The sequence below is a fragment of the Lissotriton helveticus genome, chromosome 2_1 (assembly GCF_964261635.1).
Source record: "Lissotriton helveticus chromosome 2_1, aLisHel1.1, whole genome shotgun sequence".
NCBI lineage: Eukaryota > Metazoa > Chordata > Amphibia > Caudata > Salamandridae > Lissotriton > Lissotriton helveticus.
Window position 1 is genome coordinate 461,793,358 of NC_136059.1, and position 27,857 is coordinate 461,821,214.

Below are 27,857 nucleotides of genomic sequence, written 5' to 3' on the forward strand. Positions count from 1 at the left end.
CCTGTGAGGATCCTGTATGGAGCACGGGCACAGAAGAGGCAACAGACTAGCAGGATGACGCCACCAGGATCAGCAGGAGCAGTCTCGGTGCCCAGAGCAAAATCCAGCCAAGTCCAGAGTGCCCAGACAGCCAAAGATGAAGTGGTGTCTGATCAGAATTGTCAGGGCAACCACGCAGTCCCTTACCTTGTCTTCTTTTGTATCTGCGTGGTTGTGGTTTCGCAGAGACGCAAGGGACCAACTTCCCCACTATCTAAACAATAACCTGTGATATGTATGTTACTTAACAAGCTATATGATAGACCCGGGGGAGGAGGGCCAGATACTGGACGTTTTCTGAATTCTTGCTGTCGACCTGCGAGGCACCAAGAAACACCTAATTATCCTATTTTTAATTTTATTCTATCTTACCCTTTAAAAGAAACTATCTAGAATGGGCTGTATTGTAATTATAGAACCAAGCCTACATGCGAGCAGTAGTGGTACTGGCCCAACGTCTCAGTATGTCTTTGTTGGACCTGCGATGGGCAAGCCCAGCACAAAGGGGGTAGCTTGGCTCAAGTGACAAGGCACGTGAAGGCTGTAGTGTTAAGCCGGCTCTGACCCAACAATAACTCCTTGTACATCCACACCAAAAAGAAGGACACCACACCACTGCTGTAGAAAAATATGATTCCTTTATATAAAAGTTCTTTGTTGTAAATAGGGTTGACTGGGAAAGCACATATACATTTCTTTTGGTCATACAGTTCTGGTAATAAATAGTATTAATAAATAGAATACCTTCAGGAATGAGTATCACAATAAATATCAGACTAAATATCAGAATAAATATCAGAATAAATATCAGAATAAATATTGGTTCATTTAAATAAACAACCACATGTTTCTTCTGGTATCGCTGCCACCAATTAAATACTTTAGAATCATTACATCTGCAATACGTTTCAAATGGGAAAGATAACTCTTACAGTTTATGCTGTTTTCAATGACCAGGTATACGGCTTCTCTGAGCACAAAATAAGGTTTGGGACTCTTTAATAATCACTCAAGGCGTATGCGCGTATATCTAGAAGGCAAGGAAACACAGTAAATACATCATTTGCACTCGGCGGTCACCGGGATAGGATCTCTGCTTTGCCGGGGAAGTCTATGCGCGCCTACGGGCTTTAGCACCACTTGAGCACAGGCGGCACCAGTTCAAAGTCACTAGACTGACGAACGGGCTGCCAGAGAGGTCACACAACCTTCGCGCACAGTCAAGTAAATGCCGGTTCACAGTTCCTTCACAACGCTGCATTCACTATGAGGAAACGGGCCCACCTCACATCGGCTGCAATCAAGATACGATTCAGTCGGGCACAGCACTCCTCTCGTTAGCGACGGGGCTCTCAGGGGCTCCACGGACCTCCCTCCGACTTCCGCATTCAGGGTGGTTCCCGCCCACAGCTACAGCTCCCGGGTCACTGGGGAGTGGCAGAGACGCTAGTCCCGCCCAACGAAGGCCGGCCTTTCCCCGCCCCGGCGCACCACCTCACCTTCAATCTGCGCAGGAGGCGCTCTACGCTGGTGGGGCTCGGAGACGTCCGAGCTCCCCTTTAGAGGCACCTGACGCGAAGGGGGCACAGCTGACGATCGCGGTCGCGGCAAACTTGCTCTCGCCTCGCGACTCGATAATTCTATCACAGTTCACCACCGGGGGGGCGGAGAGGCACGAATCTGGCCACAGTCTTTGGGGGCAATGAGGTACTCGCTGGGCAGGCGCTGTAGGCGCTAGATCACTTCTCACGTAGCTGACTGGAACGCCAGTCAGACACAATGCCAGCAACCCTTTGCTGCTCTACTGCCTGCGCTACCAGCCACCTCAGGGGTCAACAGGGCAGGTGTCGATCTGGTGTCAAGTCTGGAATCTCTTCTCTAGTCTGAACTAATCTAAAATGGCCGCCAGGGACTGGGCCTTATATAGCCAGTGCCCTGGGGTACTGGCACGAGCCAGAAGGTTCTAGAACCTTCTCTGGCTGTGACAATGACATGGCACTCTTGAGGGGTATTTAGGACACTCACAGCCACCGTACTGGGGTTCTAGAGCAGCCATTTTGTGTAAATGAGGAAAATAAAGGAATTCCTGTCAGAAATGCGCGCCAAACAAAGGGCGCCAAAACCTCAAAAGGCCAGGGTTCATGAAGGCTCCAATGGGAGTCACTTCACATGAGGAAAAAGGGTGTCCACCATTTTAGGTCCAATTATACAGGTTGACAACCCCAGTTTGTAATGCCACAGGTTTGGGTCAGGCGCCTTGTAAATAGGTGCCACAAACCTTGTGAGCAACTGGGCGTCAAGGAACATCTAACCCCATGAAACAACACATAAAAAGTCCTGGTAGACAAATAAAAAGCAACAAATTTTGGGAGGTACAGGGGAACAAAAGAAATCATAGTGGTGAGGGGACTCTCAGAAGCAGACGGGTCTAACAGTCTTGATATGGAGGAGTGGAGAGATGTGTTGACTTGAGGGCAAGTACTTGTTTGTTGTTCGGTTGTCCTTGCGCAATAACACACCTTTATGAGAAAATCACCTTTAATTGGAAAAGAGACAGTTCTAGTTCTATTAATTACCTTTACTTTATGTTCGGACTACAGCTTTTTCTCTCAACCAACTCTAACACTTACTGTTGGAACACTTAACCTTTTGTTCTCTGTGCTTCCTAGTTATAAATGAAAGAAAACAGAAATTCACCCCCCAAATACTCTTCTTGTATTCAACAAACTTGAGCACAATGTCCAAAAGTTATTCTTCAAAATTGTGTGTCCAATCGTAGCATAAGTAATAAGTCGAAAACAAGCCTTAAGCGCAATGTCCCGAAAATGCTTTACTTCAGTTTTCTTCACTGTGAAAGCTTTCAAGATTTACTTTAAGCATAAGTACTTTCTTATGGTGGGTACCAGTAAAACTAAAACTAACAGTGTCACTTATCTTCTATTCTCTTTTGCAGGTCCTGCCATGCAGAAGCAAGAAGATGTCCTTGAAATCGTTCGGATCGCAACGTGGAATTCAGGTGAGTTCTAAAGGTCCCAGCAGCTTCTTTCTTCGACGATGAGCAGAAGGCAAAGCGCCTTCTAGAAGATGGGTGTGGCTTTTATAGCCAGGCCACACCCTAAACGGCTGCCATGCACGTTCACGTCCCTGCGTGACAATGCGTGCAGTCAAATGTGCCAGTCAGCTGTTTTCTGTTCTGCAGCGCGCATTGAAATGCATGTAAGCTTTTTTAAACAGAGAGTCTTCTCTTGTCTAATGTGCGCATAAAAACGCGTGTGACCAAAAAGGAGAAAACATTATCCTCTACGACAACGAGCATTAATTTACTAAACAAAAACGAGTGTCCTTTGAAAACATAACACAATGAAAACATAGACGTAACATAATAACACTCACAGCACATTTTGATATGTCATTCACAGCAGTGCTCCTGCATGGGATAGGGATGGGTTTTTTCATTTTAAACTTACATAGAGTTGCATCATGAAACATGTGTTTTGTGCATAGACTCTTTCTGCATTGACATAAATTGTCTATTCATGACAAGAATCTTGTAACACGATGAGTCCAGGGACCCACCCAGAAGGAAGCCCTTAAGTACCCTAAAGAAAGGGTTGGGACGATTCAGGGGTCCCTTCCAGAGGAGGGAGGATACTCCCATGTCCTTTGTCCAGTTTTGTGCCAGTGCGGGAGCCAACGGCTCCCTGAACTGGTTTGAACTAGAGTGTGCAAGGAGGGCACCGTGTGTCCTTTAAGCAGTGGGACTGGCAAGCGCCCCCACCCTGCCCCAAAACACTAAACCCTGTCTGGAAGGTAGTCACACCTCCCTGTGGCAGGATATCTATTGTTATGCCTTCCCCTGCTTGAGCTTGTCTCAGCAGCAGGAGAGCAGAAACATGTCTCTGGTCGGAGGCTGCCCTAGCTTGCTGTCCGGTTGTGGAAGACTGGTGCCGGGAGCACTGAGGTCTTCCCGGAGGAGCATTACAGTGTATGGAATAATACCTCCCACACCGTTTACGGTATGGGGATACGATTCCAACATGTTTGACACCAAATATGACAGGGTTCGTTACAGCCAGTTTAGAGATGGTCATCGCATAATGACGCATGGCCACTCTATATGTCTTAATGGCTGATGCTCTTACAACCCGCGAAAATGGACTCCGAAGCTTGAAGGGGTGTCCCGCTCATGAAGGGGCACCCTCACACCTAGAACTGAGCACCCTGCCTTCAGGATTGAAAGGCCTGCCTTTGGAGAGACTTATAGGTTTTATGTGTAGTGACCTCAGATATAGGGAAACCTCGACCTGTCATCAGTGGTGCTAGCACCAGCTTACACAGGCTGCAATTGCAGGCCTGTGGTCACAATCTGAGTGATCTCCCTTGGGTGGCACAATGCATGCTTCAGCCCATTGGAGACCCCTGGTAAACCTTTGCCCTGGGTACCTTGGTACCATATACTAGGGACTTATAAATGTACGCCAGTGGCCAATCTGGGATGTACCTAAGTACTCACCATATCCGATTTTGGGGAGAAAGCACAGAGACTGGGTTCTGATCAGCAGGATTCGAGTAAGAATAGTCAGAAACAGCATAACACTAAGCAAAAAGTGGGGGTAAGCATAAAAGCAGATCCTATTTTCCAACAGAATGACTTCAAGGCATCAGATTTACTGTTACCACTCCAACCTGAGAAACAGTAGGTAACTGTTAGACCAGGTGTCTCCAACCAGGTCGATCCGAGCTACCAGCAGCTCACAGACACCTTCAGAGTATCTTGCAGCCCGAATTCATTTGTAAATAAGCACAGAGACACATTTTCCTTTTAAAGGTAAGTGAAGGCTGGTTTTATTTTACATTATTAACATCAGGCTGCATATAGCGGGACCTGATAATGTGCAGTACTCAGTCAGATTTATGACTGAGACTGGGGCTCAGAGGTGAAGAACTGAAGCACTGAGACATTTAATTATTTATTAAAAGTCCTTGTCAACTCAATATTGGAGCATGAGAACAACATGATGTTTCTGAATTCTTTTAAATGGGAGAAAATTAAAATTAAAAGTTACTTCAATGATTGAGGAAACTCTTGGTTTTAATTTTCTCCCATTTCAAAGTGTCGAATTTACAAACAGCAATCCTCTTACTCCCAGTGGCCAGTAGACATTGTGGCACATTTATATCTGAAAAATACAGAAACTTTTTTTCAGGGAAGAAATGAAAAGTGAAGAAAATATTTCAATGAAACATTGGGGTAGATTCTCAAGGACTTATCGCCGAATTAAGAGCACTTTCACAAGCTGGTGTTAACAGCCCATATCACCAGTTTACCTGTGATAGCAGCCGCAAAAAACATCACCACAGATGACCCTAGCAACTATCGCTAATGAGATGCAGAGTAGGCTTTCCCGTGCAAAAAGCCGCGACAACACCGTTCTCAACGACAGGCAGGTTGGCAATAAGAACTCAAAACAGGCGATAAGGCGCGTTAGCAGCCGGAAATTAACACCTGCTCTGACCTGGTGTAAAGTCGGACGGCAGCCGGCACCAGAAAAGTGAGCCCAGCCCAGAGCCACACCTGAAGGGCAACAGATGCCATGGAGCTACTGATCATGCCGCTCGGAGCCCCAACAGGCCCACAACACCCACCTCCTCCAGGCCTGCCACCCCCCTGGACGCTCCCCGCCACCCCCCTGGACCTCCCCTCACCACCCCACAGACCACCACAGAAGCAGCGCAGACACAGACCGTGACCTTCAGAAAACGCACCACCCTCACAGACTTAACACCAGAGTATGTCATGACATCAATCCTCCTGAGGCGGAAAGCCGGGAGTAGGCCAATATTTGCACTCATTTAAAAAAATTGTTTTATCTCTCACTTGTTGCACTACCTGCTCCTCTTGGGGCCACACTTTCCTCCTGTCAGCGGACCGAGCGCTGTTACGGGACTCTGGGGAAAGGGAAACTCCCCGCCGCCATCACCGGCGAGATCTCTGGCCATGCCCCTTTTTAGGCCACGCCCCCCGCCCTCATTACTTAAGCCTCGCTGACTACGAGCGCGGCTGTGACATCAATCCTCCTGAGGCGGAAAGCCGGGAGTAGGCCAATCTTTGCACTCATTTTTAAAAAATTGTTTTATCTCTCACTTGTTGCACTACCTGCTCCTCTTGGGGCCACACTTTCCTCCTGTCAGCGGACCGAGCGCTGTTACCGGACTCTGGGGAAAGGGAAACTCCCCGCCGCCATCACCGGCGAGATCTCTGGCCACGCCCCTTTTTAGGCCACGCCACCCCATTTGCCATCTTCCGGCACCCATAAAAATGTGCCATTTTAGGAAGCGCAGCGGACGAGCGCAGCGGGCGCTCCGTTTGCGCGCCGAAGGCGCGCCTAAGGCAAGCCCTTCTGCGCCCGTCCGCGCCAGACCGGGCCCAGGGACCAGGCAGGCTGGACATATCATTACATATTCGGCCTCCTCCTTACGGGACTTACAGTCTCCCAACCGATTCGGTCGTATCTTCCAGTCAGCCTACTCAGAGCAATACCACCATCAGAGTCCTCAATTTAAATACTCGATCCTTAGTAAAACATCACGCCGATATTTTCATCCTTCTCTCTAATGAAAAACCTGACGTCCTCCTGCTTACTGAAACTTGGCTGACGGTGGACTCACTCCCTGATATTCTGGCAGCCCTCCCCCCAGACTACTACATCCTCCGCACAGATCGGCCAGGAAATCGCCCGGGGGGGCGGGGTAGCGGCCATAATTTCCAAACACCTGAACTCCACTTCCACCTCATCCATCTCCCTCTTGGGAGTCGACAACCTCATATTCAGCTTAAACATGGACAGCGGGGCCTTAACTTTCCTTCTTCTCTATCGCCCCCCCCAACCGACGCCAACTTTCGCGGCCACTCTGTCTGATCAGTTGATTAATCTCCTCACTTCCCATCCTAGTTTCGCCTTATTTGGCGACTTAAATTACTGGTTCAACGACATCAAGGCCTGACCCCATGCCTCGGAGTTCTTTGAGGCCCTCACCAGTCTCAATCTGTCCCAACAAATTACTTTGCCCACACACATCAAGGGCCACATCTTAGACCAAATATGGACCCAAAACCTCACCCTCTCCCCCCCCTCTGTTTCACCCTGTACTTGGTCAGACCACCATTTAATAGACACCACTCTCACGATCAGTGGCAAACCCCCCATTTCACTGATGGCCGGAGGTCTATCCCGCAAATGGAATGCCTATGACGCTGAAGGATTTCTTGCGAACCTATCAGACACCCGCCCTGCCCGTATCCTAGGCACCAACGTGGACAAACTTGAAAACGACATCTCCCTCTGGCTGCAGTCAGCCAGTGACAAATTCGCCCCCCTTATCAAATTTCCCCCGACCAGACACCAAAACTCCCATAGATGGTTCTCGGATGACCTCAAAAAACTGAAATTGAAGGTACGTCAATCTGAAAGGGCATGGAGACGTAATTACTCCGAACTAGCTAGATCACAATACATGTCAGCTCGCAGAGACTATAAAATGGCCATAGTCTCTGCCAAATCTACTCACTTTTCGGACAGAATCTCCTCCTCGGACAACAAAGCCAAAGAATTTTTCAAAATTATGAATGAATTGACATCCGACGATAGAACCCTCTCAGGCCAGACTCCCACCCAAGCAACCTGTGACGCCCTCAACCTTTTGTTCGTCGAAAAAATCAATAAAATTAAGGCATCGATCTCCACTGTCCCTCAGATCACTCCCCTGGAATCTTCCTCCAATAACTCCTCTGTCTTCACTGAATTCCCCCCATCAACCTCATCTCCCTAGTACAGCTCGCATCCCGGTTAAAATCAGGTTCCCCGAATGATGGCTGCCCGCCCTCAGTCCTGCGTAGAGTATGTCACTCTTTACCTGAATGCATACTACCTCTTTTGAATAGCTCACTCAGCACAGGCACTGTCCCGAGATCCTTCAAAGAAGCCATCCTTGTCCCGCTACTAAAAAAAACTGCCGCGGACCCAGCGGAACTCTCCAAGTATCACCCCATATCGCTTCTGCCTTACTTTTCAAAACTCCTCGAGACACATGCCACCAGATGCCTCTCCAATTTCATTGAGTCCTCCTGCTATCTGGAGCCTAATCAGGCCGGCTTCAGGCCTTCATTCAACAGTGAAGCCGTTATCCTAGCTGTCCTCGACACACTGAGGAAAAATGCTGACTCAGGAACCCCCCAGGCTCTCGTTCTCCTGGACCTCTCCGCCGCGTTCAACACGGTTGACCATAACATCTTGCTCAACCGTGTCGAACAGGCTGGCATCCAGGATTCTGCACTCAGCTGGATCCCGTCTGTTCTGTTTGACAGATCCCAAGCCGTCCGCCTGGGCCCCTACACAGCACCCAAAACCCCCACAACCTGCGGAGTCCCCCAGGGCTCCTCCCTGTCACCCTTTCTGTTCAATCTGTACCTCCGGCCCCTACTCCATTCACTCCGTAACTGGGACATTACAGTCTTTAACTACGCCGACGATTTGCAGATTATTTTCCCACTCAATTCTCCTAATGCAATAGACAATTTTCATTCTGCCATGCTTCATATCCAAGATTGGATGAACTCCAACCAACTGAAGCTAAACCCCGGGAAAACCGAGCTCCTCCTCCCGGGCTCCAGCCTCTCTTCCTGGGGAACCCAGTTCTGGCCTTCCGAACTGGGCCCCCCGCCGACCCCTTCCACCTCTGTAAAAAGTCTCGGCGTAATTATTGACGCCGAACTCTCCCTCCGACCTCACATCAGCTCCGTGATCTCATCCTGCTCCTTCCAGCTCAGAAAGATCCGGAAGGTCAGCCATCTACTTTCCACACCTGCCTTGACCCAGGTTATCATTTCCCTTGTGCTCTCCCGTCTGGACTTTTCCAACAGCATCTATCACAGACTTCCAAAAACCCTCCTTCACCGCCTTCAAGTGGTCCAAAATCAGGCAGCCCGGATCATCTTTAAATCTCCTAAATGGCAATCTGCCAAACCCATGATGTACAAACTTCACTGGTTACCAATCGAACAAAGGGTAGCTTTCAAGTTGGGCTGCCACACGTACAAAGCCCTCAACTGCCCTAGCCCTGCGTTCCTGAGTTCCCTCATCACTCCCTACTGTCCAAATCGCAATCTTCGCTCCACCTATCAAAAATCACTTACCACACCCAAAACTAGAACTAACAAATTTGGTGGATGAAGATTTGCCTTTTTGGCTCCGAAATTTTGGAACTCCCTTCCCCTGAACATCAAATCAAGCAGCTCCCTCCTTCATTTTAGGAAGTTGCTTAAAACTTTTCTCTTTCCCTCACTCTGCTAACCCTGCACTTTACCTCAGTCCCGGAATTCGATGTCCCATAGCGCCAGGAAACTCATGGTGTCAGTGCGCTCTACAAATCTCATTTAATAATAATAATAATAATAATAATGTCATTGCCCACTACAGGCTCAAAAGGACAATCATCTTCCGCATCCTGAACATCATAGCCCACAGGCTGACGGTACCAACACAGCGGACAACCAACATACCTCCGCAGACAAAGCTGCTGGCCGTGCTGCATCTGTTGGCCTCCGGTACCTTCCAACCAACAACAGCCAGAGTCGGAGGAGTCTCACAGCCAGACCTATCAACGTTCTTAAAACCTGTCCTGGATGCCATCAGCTTGGTACCCCAGTACCTACACTTCCCCCACACTGTGCAGGAACCCCTGGAGACCAAACAAGGCTTCTACGCCATAGCTCGCTTCCTGCACGTGTTGGGGGCAATCAACTGTACACATGTCCTAATTGTTCCCCCTGCCGACACTGCACACAATTACCGCAACAGAAATCACATCGCATTCCATCAATGTGCAGGCAATAGTGGACCACCAGGGACTCTTCACCAACGTCGTCGCCAACTACCCAGGCAGTGTGCATGATTCCTACATCTTCCGACAGTCCATCATCAATCAGCGCTTTCAGGATGGCACTTATTGGAATGCACGGCTCCTTGGTAAGTACCAAATGAACACACCACACACCTCAAATACACAATCATGCAATCCACAACTCTGGGAATGCACACGTCACAAAGTCACATACAACATGCCAAACAACATGCCCACACACCAGACATGAAAGCACAACTCACTGTGGGAACCTGGCCTAGCCATGTACATGAGCCATCAACATCATGGCACCTCAGCTACACAATAGCAGATTGTGGGAAGAGGAGGGAACTAAGCATGTGCGAAGGAGGCGATGTGACCGATGAATGAGAGTGCACACAATGCCAAGTGTGACGTGGATGTATTGGACAGACTGCAGTATGCGGACCACAGACATATCCATGTCGACACAGTGTAGTGGACAGTGGATGCAACCATGTCACCCCAGCCAGTGGGGGAGATCAAGGAAATGTAGCTTGTTATTTCCCCTCTGTAAGCGGGTGCGGAGTGGGCTGGCCTGGTGCACGCCAGGTCAGAGTAGCGGTGTGAATAAAAAGCACGTAACTCTGGGTGTGGTCTACTTCCGGAATGCCCAACGTCCCTGCCAGGGTGGCGCCTCTCACCCCGCCACGAGGCCTATGCCGTGAGCGGTGTTGCTTGGGATCCTGTGTGCCTGCTGCCCCCTGGCCCCCGAAGCCATCATGGCCGCCCCTGCGCACCCAGGCATCACTGCTCACCTGCTGACCCCGGCGTGTGTCAATGAGGGCCCACCACATGCCCCCGACCTTGGCAGCCTCCTCAGACCATCAAAGCCTCCGCAACACAGGCCTGAGTGAACCAGGGACTTCAGACGCAGCGGCCATGATCACAGTTAATGGTCACCATCTTGAGCTCTCTTCTCCCTCTTTGAATCCTCTCGGAGGCTTCACCGGGGTGGCTTCTGTGTCTGCCGGTGTAAACTGCCATTCCCAGAAGCCGGTAATGAATGGCTCGCTTGCCGTGTCCCGTTAGCTGGAATCCTCACCGCCCTTGTGTACTGGGTGCTGGGTTGATGCTGAGGCTCTCAGCCTGGAAGCTACTGTGGTGTGTCCCGGGTTACCCCCTGCAGAGCGGACCTCGCACCACAGCAACAGAGGAGCGCTGGAACTGAGTCTTGATTACACCATGGCAGAGTACATTATTTAAGACTGAGTTTATGTCTCTATACTCCCTACGATGTGGTGCCACCAAGTCTGTGCATAGGACTCCCACCAAACGTGTCTGTGGGCCCTTGCTGACTGGGGCCTTCAGCCTACACAGCGGTCCTGCAGGCCTCACACCAATCCAATGCAGTCCGTCCCAGGCAGGACACGGCATCCTCGCCGGCTGCACACCCGCTCAGCTCTGGTGCCACTACCTCCGTCAGCCACAAATCTAATCCACATGCCATTCCAACATCGTGTGTTAGAGATCCTGGAGGAGATGGCTGGACAGCGGTTAACCCGCGCTGACCACTGCCTCCGGCCGACACTGCGGCCAACTAGATCGCACTTTTGGAACTGAGTCATGATTTCTTCATGGCAATGTTCATGTCACAGTACGCAAGGGGATGAGTAAGAGGAAGACGCGCTTCAGTCCAGAGGAGAAAATGCTCACCTTTACGAAGGTGATGGGACACTACCAACAACTGCACCATCGCAGACTGCATCCCCTTCCAGCTCTGGTGCCACTGAATGTGTGCCCTGAAATTCATGGGCAATCTCTGTTTGAACGTCTGTGGCGTCTGAGCCCATGGGCTTGAGGTTGTCTTCATCTACATGTAGCTGATACTGACAAGGTGGAAAAGAGGAGTCTGTAGCATTCAACTACGCCATTTGCCTGTTTCTGCTTGCTTCTGCCTTCTGCATCATGCCCTGGAAGGACACCTTCCACTGTCACCTGCAACCCTCCGCGACATTCCCCTTGGACATCGACGAGTACACGCTCAGCTCACGTGCCCCTACCTCAGTGCACTGCAAGTCACCATGCCGTGGCGGTGTGCCTGTGCCGGCCGCTGTGCATCCGGAGCCACAAACTCTGTGCAGCTCAAGTCAGGGACCCTTGCAGTTCGTACCTTGTACTGCTGATTGTCTGCTCATAGTTGTGGTGTTTTCCAGCACCAACCAACCCTGGAGTGGTGGTGTTAGAAACGGGTAGCGTGGTGCAGAGCGGGCGGGCTAAACTCCGGAGGAAATGTGTAAAGCACCGCGCAGTACACACAGGCGACACACAAGGCACACTACAAAAAGAGACCACACCAGGTTAGGTAAAAAAATAACTTGTGTATTAGGTAAACTCAGTATAATCACAGAATTCTCTACACTGCGCCAACTGGCGCCAAGTCAATATGTACAGGGGATCACAGGTGCAGATGAACTGTGCCAGCTAGGCACCAGGTAACCATTTACAGGGGGGATTATATACATGGCAGGGTATCTAGCATGGCATCAGGCAGGATCACATGGGGTATACACCAGCAGTGGGCATTATCCTCAGTGTAGGATCATTAGGAGTCAACCTGTGGGCATAACCATAGTAGGCATGAAGCCTTCTCATTAGGGTAAAAACGCTAGGCAACATCACATTAGGCATTAGCAGATGACTAAGGCACCTCCTGCAGTACATGGGGCCTAATCATATTAGAATGGGGCATACACATGAGGCATTTCATCATTGCGCACATTAGGACAGAACATTAGCATAATGGTGCATCCCTAGTAACCCCCAACATCCTGTAAGCATTAGGGGGCAAAGAAACCATTAGCGATATAACCACATGCATTAGGCATAAGCAACATTAACAGTACACTTTATGTAAATACACTTGGAATAGCTGCCCCAAAGTTGCAGATTCACTTCTGGCGCTACTGCGCCTGGGGAGCCCCTACTCGGGGGCTCTCAAATTACCAATGGCCCAAAATCAGCACTGCGAACCGGAGGGATAAGCATTAGGTATCATCCTAGGTACAAATGCATTATGCAACAATATTATGAAAGAAATCATACGGGGCAATAGACCTCGCCAGCACAAACACAGTTCACCCCAATCGGGGGCACAACACTCTGAAACTGGCCCCAGGCCAAGTGGCCTCTCTCCGGGGCTCAAATGCCCTATGTCCCGCAAAGTCAGGGTTGACTGCAAAAACAGCAAAAGCAAAGTGCGCAAAACACTGGGGCAGGGCAGGAGTGTCTCACACTCCTCACTCTCTTCTCCTGAGGAGTACAATGCCCCCAATACGTTCCAGCTGCCCACTGTCAGCCAAACAGGCAGGGGGGAATCCCACACGCCGGTATCCCCTCGTAGCGCTTTAGAATCCTGGCGCTCCTCTTCTCCTGGGTACAGTTGTAGCGCCTTGGCAGCAAGCAGAGCACAGTCAATGCAAATATGGCACTCTGGCAGCACCTCAATGCAGCACACATGCAGTAGAATGCAGCACGTATTGAAAGAGGAAAACACAAGGAGAAATGAAAACATTTCTCCTCGTTGCGCCTCCCTACGCCACCTCTAGGGTGGCGTAGCATTCAGACGCTTCTCCAGATTTACGATTTCTCGTAAATCTGGAGATGTGTCTTGTTCCATTGGTGTTGCGTGGGAACACCCACAGCAACACCCATGGAACACCCCTTCTGCGTGTGAAGGGGCTGTATTTACAAGGAGAGGAAAAGTCACGAAGGGTGGCTTTTCTTGTCCTTGTAAATATGGAATAGCCCCCTGCGCCACCAGTACATCACGAAAAGTAACGGGGGGCTTGTAAATATGCCCCTTTGTTTTTATGAAACGAAGGAATACATCAAACGCTTACAACAGGTGCAGTGAGAAGTGAAAATAAGTGTGCCTTAACAAATAATGGAAAGTAGTACAAGGACAGGTAAGTATTTACAGTCTATACAGTGGGCCAGTACCCATGGAGCTTAAGATTGAAACAAATACAAACACAATGATATGAGCATTTGAGTTTGGGTGTCCAACAATCAATGGTATGGGTAGGCCCATGCAATGTCGAGGGTAATCTCTAAATTTGCCAGGCAGTAGACCGGTCAGGATGACAGCCCTAATGTTCTCCTCCACCCTGACAGATGGCAGGTCACCCGACAAACCCCAAATCAGCCCCTTGGTCACCCCTAATGATGGGGAACGTTTTCTGGGTGGCTAATGTAAATATGGAGTGAGACCTTAAAATGGACAGAAGAGTTACTGGGCAGGCAGCTACTTGGAAGATGTCCAAAGGCTGAAAGACAATACCTCATTAGCAGGTTGTACAAGATGCTGGTGGGCACATAACCCAGAGGACAAGGACTGTTCTTGCTACTCGCACGTACATCGGTGCTATTCACAAAAAAGCTTAATATTTGTCTTCTAGGAGCTAAGGTGTGCCACTAAAAACATGAGCATATCCAAACTATTCATATATAGGACTACGTTCATATCGAAAGTGCGAGGTCTGGGCCGTGGAAGCATACTAATAGAGACATGTGGAGGTTATAATTAAGGTAATTAAGAGACCGGGCTCAGAGAACTAAAATGACTAGTGGAACCACTAACTACTTCCAAGAATACACTAGGACGCCATTAAAGTTGACAGTAATGGGGATAACCAATGGCCATTGCTGCCAAGGTGGCAAGAGAACAGAAAACAGTGATAGACAAACCTACATAAAGTGGAGATTAAAGCCCTAGAATAACTTGAAAAGAAGCCATCTCCCCACACTATGCTTAGAAGGCTAGCGTTGCGACCGGGGCTGTTGTCACTCCTTGAAACCAATAGGGCCCAAGTCCTTCTGAAAGTAGGCTGTGTCTCTTATGGAGACAAAACAGTACTGTTGTTACACAGGTGTCTCCACATGCAAAGAACAGAGGGGAAGATCTCCAAAGAAGTGCTGCAGCGTGGCAACGCAAGCCCTTTGGCTGCGCCACGCTGCGGCAATTCCGAAGCACAGGGATGCAACATATTTACAAGAATATGTTGCATCTCTGTGCTTTCCCCTTCCCTGGCGCACAAACTGCATCAATGCGCTGGCGCAGGTACCCTTGCACCATGGGGCAAGGATGCCTGCGTCGTGGGGAGATTATTTTCCTGCAGGAAGGGGCACCTTCCTGCACAAAAACATTCACTACAGGCATTTTCCTCTTTCAATGCGTATTGTAGAATGCATCACGCATTGAAAGAGGAAAAAACGAGGGGGAAATTAAAACATTTCTCCTCGTTACGCTTCACTATGTCACCTCTAGGGTGGCGTAGCATTCAGACGCATCTCCGGATTTACTATTAATCGTAAATCTGGAGATGTGTCTTGTTCCATGGGTGTTGCGTGGGAACACCCACAGCAAAACCCATGTAACGCCCCTTCAACGCAAAGTGCTGCGTGTGAAGGGGCCTTATTTACAAAGAGAGGAAAAGTCACGCAGGGTGGCTTTTCCTGTCCTTGTAAATATGGAGGAGCCCCCTGAGCCACCAGTATGTCGCAAAAATTGACGTACTGGTGGTGCAGGGGGCTTGTAAATTTGCCCGAGAATGTAACATTGAGCACCTCAAGTCGGTGATGGGGAAGTGGGCTCTACTGAAGAGGGTAAAAAGGTTCAGTTTTAAGAATTTCTTCCAAACCATAAATGCTAAGGCCAGGCGCAACCAGGCCTTTTTCGACTCCTGCTAGATCTTTTGACTGGGTGTGAGTGTTTGATTGGTTCAGATGCTCCGTCCATCACCACCCCCTTTTGTACCGCTTTGTTCGCCATAAGTTGGCAGGGTATGCTCACACATGAGTCCCTTGCTCACTTTGCCACTGGATTCAAGCAAGCCTGGCTGAAGACGGCTGAAATGCCAAAAACCGGTCCTAGGAAGCTTGTTTCCCGTCCAGGGAAGGCATGGCTTGGCAGTTCGGGCTGGACTGTTCCCATGAGGCACAGGGTCAGACTGATTTGCATATGGCCATGTCTGAACTGGGGTGGCAGAGTCGGCTAAAGAACAGTGATGGATTAAACCCAGATCTTTTGACTGGGTGTGGGTGTTTGATTGGTTCAGATACTCCGTCCATCACCACCCCCTTTTGTACCGCTTAGATCCCAAAACAGCAGCAGAGCTGGGAGAACATAACACTGTTACAGGGATACCATAAGCGGATAAGTCTTCAGATAACATCAGGAAAAAAAAATAGCAGAACTGGTTGGCCTCCTTATAGGTTTTTGCAAACACTTCTCCCCATGATTAGGTAAGGAGTTATCTAGCCTAGTTGATGTCTTCACTGCTGAAGGGGGTGGAACAGTCTAAGCCAGAAGCAGATGCTACACACATTCATAAGCAGGGCAAAGACCCGAAAGAGTGAAAACAGCAAGAAGCTTTGCTTGGTAGACCCTAACCAGGTTAGTTTCATCAAAAACATGCAAGCGAAGGATAATACCAGGAACCAAAACACAAGTCCCAGCAGTGTTAGTTCCGATTGTGTCATTTGGGACTTTCTGGAAACATGCTCTAAAGATGCATGTAATCTCCTGTTTGTATATGTTTCTAACCCTCCTACTTAGCATGACCAACAGCTGAGCTAGTGCAGCTACAATTTACAATGATAAACTTCGTGTGAGCTAGGGGCAGGCCCAGGACAAATAGGATAGTTCTCCTCATACCAAGGAAGAGAGGAGGGGGGACTTCTTACCTGAAATCCAGAAATATTACCATGCAACCTACCACCAGGCAATTTGTACAATGTGGTCTGGGGAAAAAGAGAGGACATCATTTTTCATGGATCAAGCGGTAGTGGGAAGATCAGTGGGAAACCAAATACGCGGATACTTAATCCTCTTGTTCCCCAATTATGAATGGTGGGGTACTTATTAGATGGAGACAAAAGAGTGCAAAACCTGGTGTGGTCTCTTCAGGTCAGAGCAGCTTAAGTCATTAGGGGCCAGATGTAGGTAGGCCAATACCGGTCGGTAACAGCCGAAAATCGGTATTTTTGGCCGTTACCGACCGGTATTGAGCATTTGGGATGTAGGAGACCGAAAATCGTCCGACTCGGTAAATTTACCGAATCGGATAATTTACCGAATCGGTAAATTTACCGAATCGCAACGGTTTGCGAACCGGTAAATTTACCGAATCGGTATATTTACGGAATCGGTAAATTTACCGAATCGGTAAAATACCGAATCGGTAAATAAGAAGTGGTAAAATTGAATGATGAGATGTAGGTAAGCTCTTAAATACCGAATTTGCTTCAAATTCGGTATTTAAGAGTCGGTATTTACCATGGATTGAAATCAGGTGGTAACCAGGTGCAACCTATAAAAATGGACCCAAAATGCAATTCTACTTGCACAATGGCGGCATTTTATGTCATTGCAAGACGGCTACGGCTACATGAGGAAGGAGAGAGGGAATGGCTGAGAGAGGAGCAGGTCTACAGACAGAGGATCACCCTGTTCATGCTCACAGAGGCAGAGATACTCCAGAGGTACAGGTTGGCCCCAGACACCATCTTGGACCTCACCAGGGACCTCCAACCACTGTTGGAGCACACTACCCCAAGGGCACACGCTATTCCACCCCACGGGCAGGTGCTGTGCAGCCTACACCTGCTTGCGTCTGGGAGCTACCAGAGTGTGGTTGCTGCGGTAGGTGGGGTGACCCAGAGCAGCCTGGCAAGGTTTTTCAACAAATTCCTTGACGCCATGTTACACAGGATGGACCATTATATATCTTTTCCTGCAACCCATGCTGAACTGGTCCAAACAAAATCTGACTTTTACCAGATGGCGCGATTCCCCAATATAATTGTCTGCATTGATGGCACGCACATTCCCATTTGTTCCCCTGCTGCCACCGAATATATATACAGGAATAGGAAGTCCACCCACACCATCAATGTGCAGGTGATCTGCAATGCCAAGTGCGCCATCACTGATCTTGTGGCAAAATTCCCTGGGAGTACCCACGACTCCTATATATTTCAAAACAGCGGCATCTATGCACGGCTGACTGCAGGGGAATTTGGTGTAGGATACCTCCTAGGTAAGACACAGTGTGTGACCCCTTTAACACCTATAGCAGTAAGAAGTACATGTATGCATGTGAGTAATGTATTCCCATTTACTTTTAGGAGACAGTGCATATACCCTCCGCTCCTTCATACTCACCCCCTCCCTCAACCCCTCAACACCCAGCCAAAGGAGATATAACCGGGCCCACAAGAGCACAAGAAATGTTGTGGAGCGTACCTTTGGGATCTGGAAAAGCAGGTACAGGTGCTTGCACAAGAGTGGAGGTGCCCGGCAGTATACCCCCATCACCTGCTGTAAGATCATTGCTGTCTGTGCTATGTTGCACAACCTTGCTGCGAAGAAGGGCACTGAGGTGGAGTTGTCAGACTTTGAGGATCATGATGACGAGATTGCTGTGCCTGAAACACAACCTGCTGGAGTGTCAACACAGATGTGAGGATGTGACACGCAACTATTTCTGAGAAAGTACTGAGACAAACACAGATGTAGAATGCAAGAAAACTGCTTTAATTTTGGAATGATCTCAGTATTTTAAACAACAAAAGTGCACCAGAAAGCATTTCACTACAATGCTCACAGTGAGTCAACAGACACAGACAGGTGTTGTAAGCACCTACCATAGTTTTATATTGTCACTATGCAGGTATCCAAGGCACAAATGTGCAACATAAACTTTTAACTTTCAAATTTGAATGTCCAGGGTCACTAGCCCATACTATTAACTGTTCATTTGCGTCCACGCTTAGCACTGCCAGATGTTTGTGGCTCACTTTGTTCGCTGGGCGTTTGGGCTGTAGCCTCACCTTGTCGCCTGCTGCTCCTCCTTGTCTCTACAAAAAGGGGGCTTACCATGCTGCTCCTACTTGTGCTCCCTTCACTCTCTGGCACATCAACAGCAGCAGTTAGTGCTGTTTGCGCATTTAATAGCGCCTCGAGAGCACCGGTCATTCCGGCTATGCCCCTTGTCAGATGATTGCTGTTTTGTGTCAATACCTCCTGACTGTTCATGCTTCGCCTGCATAGCAGGGATGTGGCTGTGGCCAGGCGGTGAATAGCTTTGTTTGTCTGCTGTGCACGCTGCTTCTCCCTGCGCCTTGATGCTATTTTTGTGTCCAGTTTGGTGCACAGTAGCTGCACTGATTGTGTCATCTCATGTATCCCTGTAGCCATGTTCTTGTTTACTTCCACCAGTTCCCTGATGCCCTTTCCAATGTCCTGCATATTGATATTGAGGTTGCACATTTGTCGTTGACAGGACATGATGCCATTTCCCTGCATCCTCTGAATCTTGACCATGGTTTCCTCCAGGCCTTGGAAGACACTGGACCCCTCCCCACGTGCACCTACACTCCTTCCTTGGACTGTGCGGCGTCTTGTGCTAGTAGGGACAGGCTCTGCGCTGGACTGCGGTGTGGCAGAGATATCATCTCCAGGCAAGGTTTGTGGGTATTCAACCACCATTTCACCGGCAGCTGTCTCCATTGCTATCAGTGGGGGAACAACATGCCTCCTGCTTGGTTGTGCTGCAGGTGTTTGCACATCCAGGGATGCTGCCATATCAGGTAAAGACATTAACAGAGGGGACTGTGAATGTGGTGGGGATGCCTGCAATTCCTGAGTGATTTCAGTGTCTTGGGAAGCTGGCTGGCCACTCGGTACACCTGTGTCCTGTTATGCACTGGGACCAGGCTCCTAACTTTCATCCCTCTCGGGTGCCGTGCCTTCTGTCTCCTGTGACTGCCTTCTGGATGTGTGACCTGTGGACATATGAGCGTATATTAGCTAGGCGCAAATGTCTCACAGCCACTACAATTAAATTTTTTGCATTTGCACAATTTAAATGTTGCCTGCCTTTCATTATGTCTGCATTAATTTGACTAACTTGGTTACTGTGCTGTATGACATGGTCTTTCATTAACAAACTACACGTACCATGATGCATTGCTACTGTTTGATGCTGGCACACTGGGACTGCGGTCACTTAGCTTCAAGGGGTGAGGGAAGGCTGAGGGTGTGAGGGGGATTTCTGTGCATGCATCTTACCTTTGGAACTTGCAGCTTTGGCAGAGCTGTCCACTTCTCCCAGTCCGCAGACGCTTTCAGGCTCTAAGGTTGTGGCCACCATTTCCTCCAGGTCAGTGAGGGGGGGTGCTGTGTTCTTTCCTCCACCAGTTAGCGATGCCTGCTTGTGGTGGTCTGCTAACTTTTTTTTTGTGAGGCTCCTCAGGTGATAGAACCTCTTTTTTAAATCCTCTGTAACTCTGGTGGTCACTCCCACAGCATTGACTTTGTCGAGTATATCATGCCAAATCTTCCTTTTTGCAGATTCTGCCACAGAAAGGGACTGCCTTCCAAACAGTTTGTGGTGCACCTTTACCACCTCCTCCACAAGGACCTGTAGCTCCATGTTGCTGAATTTCAGCTTTCTCTTTCTCTCTGTCTGCTCTGTGTCCTTGCTGCTTGCCATTTTTCGGGTTTTAAACTGCACAAACTCTTTCTGCTGCTGCTCCCAGTCTCTCTGCTCCAACTGCCTCTCCAGAACCTTCTAATTAGTTGCAGCTGCCTGTGTAGCCACTTCCTGGTAGGGAGGGGGAGGGTGGTAGCACCTGATTGGCTGTTTTCTTAAGTTTCACTTTTGCTTGCTTTCCAATTCGGAATTTACCGATTCGGTATTTACCGATTTGGTATTTACCGATTCGATATTTCCCATTCATTCCTATGGGCCAAAAGGCCCATAGGAATGAATGGGAAATACCGATTCGGTAAATACCGATTCGGAAAAATCCGAAAGTCCGATACCGAATTTGACCGATTCGGTAAAAATTACCAATTTTTCCCCTACATCTCATTTACCGATTCTGAAATACCGAATCGGTAAAATTCGGTATTTAAGAATGGGTGAATGTCATTTACCTACATCTGGCCCTAGATGAGTGCTGAGAATAAAACACTGAGCCTTATATCCACCCAGCAAGTTAGCAACCACAAAGCAACTAACAAACTTTGAAAATTAAGGGATAGTGATCTTTGTTGGAACTGTAATTTGCAACCAGGTACTCATCAACATATGTTTTTTGAGTGCACTTTGATACAATCCTATTGGGATTTAATACGGAAACTTTTATCACTCATCCTTAATATATCTTGGTCATTTTTCACGTGATCCTCCAGAAGGGCATCCTTCCTGTACATTGGCCAGGAACTCTTTATTGCACTACAACAGCTTCCACCCCCGGCCCCTGAGAGAAAACCTACCATTCGGACAGTTTCTCCGCATCCGCAGAAACTGCACCAATGTACATGACTACAAAGCACAATCTGCCGAATTAGCTACCAAACTCGAGAACCGCGGATACCCAAAAACCATCATTCACAAAACCCAGAAAAGGGCGAGAAACCAAAACCGGGATGCCCTTCTGGAGGATCACGTGAAAAATGACCAAGATCAACCCATCACTTGCGTCACCACATATAACACGGCCTCCAATGAAGTGACCAAAATCATAAAAAAACATTGGAGAATTATCAACTCTGGACAGAGGGACTGGGAACCACCCAGATTCGCTTACAAAAGGAACAAAAACCTCAAGGACCAGCTGGTGAGCACCAGACCCAGACTACCACACAAGCAACCAGCCAATAATATCTTGAATGCCTGGGGCCTTCCGAAAGTGGTTGGACACTACCCCTGCAACGATTGCAGTGTGTGTCATCTGACCACACATACCAAGACGCTCCACCTGGAACCCAACAAAACATGGACACAACAAAGTCACACCAACTGCAACTCACGCAACGTGGTGTACCTCCTGACCTGCACGTGTGGCCTCCGTTATGTGGGGATGACCACCCGAAAGGTCAAGACCAGGATCACTGAGCACCGAAGCACGATCCGATGCAAGAAAAACGTAAGCAAGCTTACGAACCATTTCATTACCCAAGGTCACACTCCGAATGACTTCAACTGGACAATAATCGAGCAGATCCCGGAAAGTGCCACTGATAATGACAAAAGACTCCTGGGCAAAGAACAAAGATGGGTATACCGTCTGTCAACAGCTACCAATGGGCTCAACGATGCCATCCCGTGGAACTCGTTGTCCCATACATGATCAGGACATTTAAGGGAAAAAAAACCCCAAACCAACCCCCCCCCCCCCCCCCCCCCCCCTGATCAGCAGTGCCAGCCATCCTCAGACCATTGCCCGGTCGCCATGAAAATATGCACCCTAAAAAGACCATTGCCTAGTTGTAATGAGGCGTACATTGCTCTAGTAACTCTGTTATTAGCATCCTCCTATTGCCCCACTTCATTTGGTAATAGCACATGTTGGTCCTCGCTCGCACCGCCTTAACCGCGCATGCGCGAGCGAGTAGTACCGGCCCTCTCACTCTTGCACATGCGCAGAACGAACTCCATAATGCGCATGCGCGATAACAACACACCTCTACGCGCATGCGCAGACCGCCACCCCAACCATGACTAGCGCTTACGAGCGCTCTGACTCGGAACCTTGAGTCTTTTCACCCTTTTCGAAAAACACAGGTGGCAATAATCTAACAATCAGCCTGGAGTATAAAAAGCTCACTCCCATGGCCACTCGCTACCGGTGCAGCGAAGGAGGCAGTACAGGTCCACGGCAGGCTCTGACCAAGAACTCAGTGAGTACCAAGACAGTTCTTCATCTCTGGTAAGCGTTTTTCTCCCCTACAGGTCTCTCTCTCTCTCCCAAAAACTGTGGCAAAACCTATGTTTTTACTCAACAGGGTCAACCCATGCCACTTCTCTAACCATGAAGTAGCACTTTTGACAAACCAGCGTAAGATTGAATTCTTATGTTTTTTCTCTTGTACCACTGTGCACCAATCTGTACAATTCGTGTTTTAGCCACCCCACTACCGTAATCCAGTGCGAACCCCACCCTAATGGTACCACCAGTGCCATTACACCCTAGCCGCTCATAGCCATCACCTACACCGCTATAGAGCCGGCAACCAACTGTATTTATATATATATACAGCCAAGTGACTCTAACCTTCTCCCCTGTATGTTTTGTCCTTGTCCTATATGTTTAATGTACAGGTGTTTTCTTGAGATGGGAATTCCCCACTCACACATAGAAAAACACTTTAGGGCGTGTATACACATAGTCTGGATATACACCCACTAATTTTAATTGCACACACCTTTTTTATCTGTCCTGAAGAAAGCCAGCATAGTAATAAGGCACTGGCTGAAACATGTTGACACACCCCAGGATGTGGGAGGTCGTAACTCGCCTCTAACATCCGATAAGCCTTATTTTTTAACCGCTGACGGTGACCCAGCTAATAAAGTGTATTTGCCCCTGGGCACTGGGATCCCCGCCAAGCCGTTTTAAATTCACAATCCATAACAGTCTTCACCGCACACACAGCGACATACCTGCTCCGCTGTCTTCAGGCGTCGAAGCACACCCGGGACACGCTAGGTGTCACTGGGTGGGCCCGATGATGAAGCATGCCACCAACTAGGTTGGTGGGTGAGGGCTTTATGAGCACACCTACCAGGTGCCTCAAACCATTGACAAAGCATACTTGAGTCCTTGATAAAATTAAAATAATTTATTTTCTTTTGATTATTTAGCTAGTCCATTTTTGATTTATTAACCTGGATAAACCCCAGCTCTGGCTCGGACATCGCCACCGCCATTCCCGACAGCTACAAGATCACCTGCAAAGACGGCACCAACCAACCAGGAGGAGGCATTGCCATCGCTCACAAAAACACCCCCTGCCTTACCACCCACTCGGACGACCAAACGACAACAATGGAACACCTTCACTTCCAGATCCAGCCCAACTCCAACACCACCCTCAGCGGCACCCTAATCTACAAACCACCTGGCCCCACCTGGCCCCAGCCTGCTCTTCACCGAATCCATTGTTGACTTCATTGCCCCCCAGGCTCTCCCATCAGCCGATTACATCCTACAACTTTCATCTGCACAACCCCAAAGACCAGAACAGCGTATTCCTTCTGGAGAACCTCACCAATGTAGGACTAAAGCAGCTAGTCACCGCTCCAACCCACGCAGCAGGACACACGCTCACCCCCGTCTTCTCCACCTTTGGAAACGTCACCCACACCCTCACCACCGATCTCCTCTGTACCAACCACCACTGCGTGCACTTCACCTTCACCAAATGCACCATACACCAACACCCTTAATGACCCCCCCAGCTGTAACTGGAACAATGTCACCAAAGAACAGCTCACCGCCTCCCTCAGCACTACCTCACACCACTGACTTCCGCTAATGCCAATACTGCAGAGCGCAACCTCCACCGATGGATCTCCAACTGCTCCGACACTCTGGCACCCCTCAAGAAGGCATCCGGCAAACAACCTTCCAAGAAAGCCAGCGAGTTCACTCCCGCCCTCCATGAGTCCAGACGCACCTGTTGATGACTAGAGAAGAAATGGAGTCGCAACAAAACCCAGAAAACCCACACAACCTTCAAAGATGCAATCACCACACACCACATTCTCCTAAAAACCACAAAGAAAACAGCCTGCCAACACACACAACAGCAAAGAACTCTTTGCCATCGTTAAGGAATTTGACAGGCCCAACAGCGAGACCATGGACACCCACCCTCCCAAGATCTCTTCAACAAACTCAGCACCTTCTTCTACCATAAGATCACGCAGATCTATGACAGCTTCGACACTCAAGACCCTCCCACCAAGCCACAGACGACACTCTAAAGACCACGAAGAGCATCCACTCCGGAGCCCCGTCGGACCCATGGCCACACCACATCTTCCACAGAGCAGACATCGCCCTCGAGCTTCGCTGCACGATCAACTTCTCCATCGAGATCGCCACCTTTCCTGATGACTGAAAACATGCCAAGATCAATCCTCTGCTACAGAAACCATCTGCTGGTCCTTCAGACCTCAAGAACTTCAGACCCATCTCCCTGCTCCCCTTGCCAGCCAAGGTCATTGAGAAGGCCATCACCGCCCAACGCTCTGCGTTCATCGAAGCAAACCACGTCCTGGACATCTCCCAATCCGTCTTCAGAAGAAACCACTGCACAGAGACCGCACTTCTAGCCTCTAACAACGACATCCGCTCCCTCCTCAACAGGGGCAAAACCGCAGCCCTCATCCTTCTCCACCTCTCTGCTGCCTTCGACATCGTCTCCCACTGCACCCCAATCACAGGACTCCATGATGCTGGCATCCGCGACATGGTCCTGGACTAGATCCACTTCTTCCTCACCCGTCGAACACTGCGAGTCAGCCAACTCTGAAGAGTCGCTTTCTACCCATTGCGCTTGACGCTTACGTCGATTCTCATCATCCTGTTAGATTAAATGACCTGGAAAAATTAGACGCCGGCATTCATCACATTTGTGCACCATCTGGGACCGTGAGGATTCTCGCGTTTCCTGTGGATCCGCACTGATGTAGTGAATATATCTATGTCGCATTACACAACCAACCTGCTACTGCAGAGAATCACCTTTTTCCTATTATAACATTTTTTAGTCAGCAGACGACTTCTGGGGTCCATCATGAAGGTCGATTTTCCCCATTTCTGGGTTCTCCCTCATGGGAACCTGGCTTCATGGAAACAGGGCACTGATTTCTTCTCTCTTCTATTTGTTGGCCAGCATTTTGGATGTCTGAATATTATTTAGCAGTCACGTTTTTAATATGTGTGGGACTTTTATCATTTGTATCCTATCCTATCCTTGGTACTCCTTGTTCATCAGTCTGCCTTCTTGAAGATTCTATTACATGTGTGCGTAATTTGGCACTCATTGGATAAGACCATGACATCAGCACGTTATGTTACACAGTGCCCTCACTGTTACAGCCTTTTTATCTTGTTTCTGTTTACGTCGTTCAATTGAATTATTCACTTGGGCACTTGCATGTATTTGCATACCTTACACTTATGACATAAGTGCCCTTCTTTCCCATCTCTTGCCCCCTTCTGAGAGCAATGTATATAGCTTTTGTCTTATTTTCATAGGTGCCGGAAGAAGGGCGGATTGTCCCTTCTTCTCTTTATACACTTTACTGAACTGTAGACCACATTGGTCTGATGATTTGTATTATAAATGAAGGATTGGATACTCTTTAACTATCTTTCTCCACGCATTTCTTCCATTGCGTATGTATTATGATTGCCTTATTTCTTTTCACTCTCCCCAGCTTACCCTATTGCCCACCCCTGCCTGCTGACTACGACGTAGCAGGTGGTCTCATGATTGACAACGCATTTCGGGGCATATTACCAAGGGCTGTATCACCGCTTTAGCAGCACTTTTTGCCGCTAAAACAGCGATATTTTTATCGCCCTATTAGCAAGCTGACGCTAACAGCTGTTAGCTACAGTTTACTGGCAATAGCGCCCGTTTTTTTTGCCGCTTTGCATGCCAGCGATATTTATCGCTAATGACATGCAAAGTAGGCGTTCCTCACTAAAAGTAAAGGGAAACAGTCGCAAACACAACTTCCCCCTATTATCAATGCCCGCGAAGCGATAAATAAAGTCTCGCTAACCGAGATTATCGCTTGATTTTAATGTCTGATAAAAACTTGACTTAGTCATCTTGTTAATGGGGGGTGGATTGTTAGGTTAAGTACACACTTGTCTATTAGCAAGCTTTTGATTAGCGCAGTTAATTTAGCGCTGGTATTTTCACGCTATTTCTGGTTTTTGCTGCTGTCACTGGATTTTTTACCACCTTAGACATAAGCGTTGCTAGTAACGCCCTATCTCGGCGATGAAATCCAGCGATAGATGGTGATAAAAAAATGCCGCAAACCTGGGTTAGCGATAATTATCGCCTCTTTTCTCAACAGATGGACAATTATAGTTGTTCCATTCCTACTTCTGAGACTTAGATTGAATGAACCTAGGACCCTTACCTTTGGATGACTGTGAGAAGTTGGCCTGATGTGCAGTGTTCACTATTCTAGTGATCACTATATATCAGTCCAAACAACCCTTATTGATGATTGGTTGTAAGTCAACCTTATAGACCAGCTATCCTAGTAGCATGGATACGAGCAGTCTAAGGCTAAGACTCTAGAGGGCGTGTTAAGCCAGCTGTTTTACCATCACATTACCCCTTGAACACCCAGTGAAAGGACACCACACAAGTGTTATGAAAATAAACAGTGTATTTATTAGAATCACAACAACCCTGTACTCTTTATGAGGACAGGGTGCTAGGCACACAACAAAACTCTTACGAAAATACTTAAGTTAGCACGTTATACACAAATGCCCGAGGGGCACGAAAAACCATATACTTAAAAAGTGGAATGCGAAATTACTAGCAGGTAAGTACAGTACTAATAGGCTTTGGAATCGCTAGGACTTAACTAGGGAATCGTTAGATTACTTCTAGGAGACCTAGGGGACTCGGGTGCAGAGTGTGCACTCTCACGCGGGATGCGGGACAAAGTCTATGGAAGCTAGTAAAGGCAAAGTTAGTGTTCACGGGCGAACCCGACCTGGTAGGAAGAAAACGACAGTGGATCCTGACCCTAGGATAGTGAGGCTATGCTGGGACACCGAAGTGCCGAAGTTACCTAGCCCAGGGGCTGCAGCTGCATAGGTCTGAAAAGACGTCGGGGATCTCGTTGCCGGACCAGGAGCCTGGAAGAAGGAAGTTGCTGGCAGGCGACCAGTGAAGGAAAGTTCGTTGGATCCAAGCCTGGATCGAGGAAGAAGAAACCTGAAAGCAGAGGGGACCAAGTTCTTGAATCACTAGCCAGTGATTAAGTGGGCACCAGGATGGCACCGGGCGAAGTCACCTCGACTAGGTGAGTGGGCGA